A 6,000-nucleotide genomic window follows, 5' to 3' on the forward strand; every position below is an offset into this window, starting at 1 on the left:
GGCAAGTAGAATCTAGCAGTACATAAAAAGAAAATAGATCATAATCAAGTGGGATTTATCTCATGAACATAATTTGATGTATCATTATAAAATCAATCAAGGTAATCCATCAACCAAATAAAAGAAAAAAGCCATATGATTATATTTCAATAAATGCAGAAAAAAGCATTTGACAAAATTCATACTTATTCATGATTAAAAGATCTGAACAAACTAAGAATAAAAGAAAACTTCTTCAAACTGATAGAGGAGACCTACTAAAAAATCCATAGCTAACATCATTTTTAAAGCTAAAATATTGAACATTTTTCCCCCAAAATTAGGAAAAAGTCAATGATATATACTCAATATTTTATTGGATTTCCAAATAATGAAATAAAAAGAAAAGAAAGAAAAAGAAAAAAATACCAAAGATATAAATGTGGAAAAGATAAATGCAATTTTTATCTATTTGCAGATGATATGAATAATGAAATAAAAAGAAAAGAAAAAGAAAAAATACCAAAGATATAAATGTGAAAAAGATAAATGCAATTTTTATCTATTTGCAGATGATATGACTGTTTACATAGAAAATCCTAAGGTATATTCAAAATAATATCTAAAATTATTAAGTGAATTTAGCAAGGTTACCAGATATAAAGTCAATATAAAAGTATATTTTATTTCCATTAACTAACCTTAAATTGGAAAATGAAAAGCAATTTTACTTAGAATGATATCAAAAAATATAAAGTACTAAGAAATAAATTTAACAAGATACATGCAAGACCTCTAGAGTTAAAACTAAAAAAGGCTGCTCTCAAATGGCTTCAGCAAATGGACTGCCATGTGAAAGAACTGAAAGACTAGATATTTTAAGACTTCAATTCTCTTCAAATTAGTCTACTGATGTAAACAATTCCAATGAAATTACCAACAGGCTTTTCTGAAGTAACTGACAAAATAATTATAGAATATGAAAATACAAATTACAAAAAATAACCCAAAATAAATTCCGAAAAAGAAGAACCAAGTTGTAGAACTATACAGCTATGGTAATTAATATAGTATGAAATTGGAGTGAGGACAAATAGATTGACGAAACAGATTAAAGAGTTCAGAGATAGACATGTATATGGTCAACTGATTTTTACCAGATGCCAAGGCAATTTCATTAATAAAAACAACTTCAATGAACTATGCTAAAACAACTGGCTATCCACAAAAGCAAAATTGAAACATGACCCTACCTCATGCCACACACACAAAAGTAATTTAAAACAGGTCATAGACCCAAATACAAGAGTGAAAACTATAAAGAAAACATAGGAGATCTTTGCAACTCTGAGGAGACAGAAATTTCTAAGATTCTTTCAGGGGGTGCGTGTGTGTCTGTGTGTGTGTGAATGTGCACACTCCATCACATGCAACTCTTTGCAACCCCATGTCCCTCTGTCCATGGAATTTTCCAGGTAAAAATACTGGAGCAAGAATACCAGGGGATCTTCCCAACCCAGGGATCAAACCTGTGTCTCTTGAGTCTTCTGCATTGGCAAGCAGATTATTTACCACTTGCGCAACCTAGGAAGCTCAAGACTCTTAATCACCATAAAATAAAGTGCTGATAAATAAATTGTTGTTTTTAGTGGCTAAGTCATGCCCAACTCTTTTGTGATCCCATGGACTGAAGCCCACCAGCCTTTTCTCTGCATGGGATTTCCCAAGCAAGAATACTGGAATGGGTTACCATTTTCTTCTCCAGAGTATCTCCCAACCTAAGGGTTAAGCCCACATCTCCTACATTGCAGGCAGATTCTTTACTGTTGAGCTACCAGAATAAATAAATTAGACATTATCAAAATTAAAATCAACTGCTCATTCAAGGATACTGTCAAGTAAATGAAAAGGAAATCCACATATTGAGAGAAAATATTCACATGCTGATACCAAGACAAAAATTGTATCCAAAACAGGTCCTAAAAATCCTACCAGAGGGCAAATGACCCAATTAACAAAATGAGCAAATGACTTAAACAGACATTTCACAGGAGAAGACATACAATGGACAATAAGCACAAGAATAAGATGTTCACCATCATCATGCATTAGGGGAATACAAACTAAAAACACAATGATCCATCTCTGCTCAACCACTAGAGTGGTTATAAAGGCTAATGATACAAAATGTTGACAAAAATGTGGAAAAACTGAAATTCTTTATAAAATGCTAATGAAAATATAAAATTGTATGATCACTTTGGAAAATAGTTTCAAGTAAAGTTAAATATTCAACTATGACCCAGAAATTTCACTACAAAGCATTTACTCAAGTGAAATGAAAATATATGTTAACAAAAAGACTTTAAAATTGTTCACATCAGATTTATTCATAATAGCCAAACATCAAAAACAATGCAAACGTCCATCAACAAAAGAATGGAATAAAAATTGTGGTATATTCCTACAAGACACTACCCAGCTGTACAATGGAATGAATTACTGATCATGCTTCACTTTAGTCACTCAGTCGTGTCCGACTCTTTGTAACCCCATGGACTGCAGCACATCAGGCCTCACTGTCCATCACCAACTCCCGGAGTCCACCCAAACTTATGTCCATTGAGTCGGTGATGCCATCCAACCATCTCATCCTCTGTCATCCCCTTCTCCTCCTGCCCTCAATCTTTCCCAGCATCAGGGTCTTTTCAAATGAGTCAGCTCTTCACATCAGGTGGCCAAAGTATTGGAGTTTCAGCTTCAACCATCAGTCCTTCCAATGAACACCCAGGACTGATCTCCTTTAGGATGGACTGGTTGGATCTCTTTCAGTCCAACGCACTCTCAAGAGTCTTCTCCAACACCACAGTTCAAAAGCATCAATTCTTCAGCACTCGGATTTCTTCATAGTCCAACTCTCACATCCATACATGACTACTGGAAAAACCATAGCCTTGTCTAGATGGACCTTTGTTGACAAAGTAATGTCTCTGCTTTTTAATATGCTGTCTAGGTTGGTCATAACTTTCCTTCCAAGGAGTAAGCGTCTTTTAATTTCATGGCTGCAATTACCATCTGCAATGATTTTGGAGCCCAGAAAAATAAAGTCAGCCACTGTTGCCACTGTTTCCCCATCTATTTCCCATGAAGTGATGGGACCAGATACCATGATCTTAGTTTTCTGAATGTTGAGCTTTAAGCCAACTTTTTCACTCTCCTCTTTCACTTTCATCAAGAGGCTCTTCAGTTCTTCTTCATTTTCTGCCATAAGGGTGGTATCATCTGCATATCTGAGGTTACTGATATTTCTCCCAGCAATCTTGATTCCAGCCTGTGCTTCATCCAGCCCAGCGTTTCTCATGATGAAATTACTGATAGATTGCAACAATACAAATTAATCTGAAAAACATTATGTGGAAAGGCAATGGCACCCCACTCCAGTACTCTTGCCTGGAAAATCCCATGGATGGAGGAGACTGATGGGCCGCAGTCCATGGGGTCGCTAAGAGTCAGACTCAACTGAGTGACTTCACTTTCACTTTTCACCATCATGCATTGGAGAAGGAAATGGCAACCCACTCCAGTATTCTTGCCTGGAGAATCCCAGGGACAGGGGAGCCTGGTGGGCTGCCGTCTATGGGGTCGCACAGAGTCGGACACGACTGAAGCGACTTAGCAGCAGCAGCAGCAGTGGTAAAGAACCCGCCTGCCTGCAGGAGACATAAGAAACATGGGTTTGATCCCTGGGTCAGGAAGATCCCCTGGAGGAGAGCATGGCAAGCCACTCCAGTACTCTTGCCTGGAGGATCCCATGGACAAAGGAACCTGGCCGGCTATGGTCCATGGGGTTGCAAAGAGTTGGACACAACTGAAGTGACTTAATACACACACACACGTGTGTTTTCCCTCCTTCTCCATATTGATAGATTGCAACACTGCAAATTCATCTGAAAAACATTATGATGACTAAAAGAAGTCAGAAACTATGATTTTATTCACATGAAGTTTAAATATTGTCAGGTTAATCTATGGTGATAGGCATTAGAGTAATGATTTCTGAGGGGGGCGGATGGAAGAGGGACTGACAGGAAAGATGCAAAAAGAACTTCTTGGAGAAGGTCGTTTTCTCTTTATAGAGATATAAATTATTGAGGTATATACATACATTTGTCAAAACTAATTGAACTGAACCCAAGATCTGTATCTTTCACTTCAAATAAAGTAGACCTCAAAGTTCAAAGAAAACACAGGAGCACAAAGAGCCAGAGGATCACACGTTTTAGGACACCAGTGTCATGTAAGCTGTCCTCTAGCTGTAAGAATGGTAATACTACCTTTCTCTGATACATACAGCTTGTTATTCAAGGTCTCCCTGTCTCAACTCATCCTGACGTTCAGGATGATTTTCAAACTAACATTCATTTGTCCCCCCTCAAACCCTGCCTCCTTCCTACTACTCTTCATTCAGATCAAATCTCACAACTGCTTATATCGTTGGGTCCTATTCCAGACTTACAAAGTCCTCTGAAATAAGCTTCAGCCTCTCTGCCTGTACAAACATATTTCTCATTACTCCTAAAGACCATACTTTATGTCAGTTTTCCTCATTATGTCACCAAAAGATAATCATCCATGATGTCCTCTGTCCACATGAAATACTTTTTCTCTATCCCTTTGCCTATCAAAATGTTTAAAAACCAGTTCAACTATCCATTCTGTATGGCACCGTTAGTGGTTACCAGTCAACCCACATTTTCTGGCTCTCAGTATGTGTGCCCAAACCTTCACAGGACAAACTTTCCATAAAAGTTGTCTGTTCTCACGGGATCTTTCTTCTCAGCTCCTATTCACTCAACTCACTTCTATCTGGCTATGTCCTCACCACTCAAAGACAGCCTAGGTCACCAATTACTGAGAGGGTACCAGGCAGCAAGGCCAAATGGAGGAAATAGTCTGCAAGTGTCAGAAATTTTTCTCTCTCTTAAGGGGCAGGAGGAAACAAACTAGCGGTATTTTTTTCCTTCTCTACACAAATTTAAAAGGAGGTTTCTCTTAAAATACTGTGTTGCCATAATGACACCTGGTTTCACCTGAAGTTAACTATTCTCAAACTTTGAGATACCCAATGCATTTTTCTTATGGAAATATTTGTCTTAAGCTATGCTAATGCGCTATGCATTTACCCCAAACTCTGTCTTCAAGTCAGTTCTGCCCCATGGCTCAGAACCTACTTGACAAAACAGTATGTTGTACTCAGATATTGTTCCCCTAATCTATGTAATCTCTTGATGAAAGTGAAAGTGGAGAGTGAAAAAGTTGTCTTAAAGCTCAACATTCAGAAAACGAAGATCATGGCATCCGGTCCCATCACTTCATGGGAAATAGATGGGGAAACAGTGGAAATAGTGTCAGACTTTATTTTGGGGGGCTCCAAAATCACTGCAGATGGTGACTGCAGCCATGAAATTAAAAGATGCTTACTCCTTGGAAGGAAAGTTGTGACCAACCTAGATACCATATTCAAAAGCAGAGACATTACTTTGCCAACAAAGGTCCATCTAGTCAAGGCTATGGTTTTTCCAGTGGTCATGTATGGATGTGAGAGTTGGACTGTGAAGAAAGCTGAGCGCCGAAGAATTGATGCTTTTGAACTGTGGTGTTGGAGAAGACTCTTGAGAGTCCCCTGGACTGTAAGAGATCCAACCAGTCCATTCTGAAGGAGATCAGCCCTGGGATTTCTTTGGAAGGAATGATGCTAAAGCTGAAACTCCAGTCCTTTGGCCACCTCATGCAAAGAGTTGACTCATTGGAAAAAACTCTGATGCTGGGAGGAATTGGGGGCAGGAGGAGAAGGGGACGACAGAGGATGAGATGGCTGGATGGCATCACCGACTCGATGGACATGAGTCTGAGTGAACTCTGGGAGTTGGTGATGGACTGGGAGTCCTGGTGTGCTGTGATTCATGGGGTCACAAAGAGTCGGACATGACTGAGCAACTGAACTGAACTGAATCTATGTAA

This window comes from Bubalus kerabau, chromosome 10 (genome assembly GCF_029407905.1).
Source record: "Bubalus kerabau isolate K-KA32 ecotype Philippines breed swamp buffalo chromosome 10, PCC_UOA_SB_1v2, whole genome shotgun sequence".
Lineage (NCBI taxonomy): Eukaryota > Metazoa > Chordata > Mammalia > Artiodactyla > Bovidae > Bubalus > Bubalus kerabau.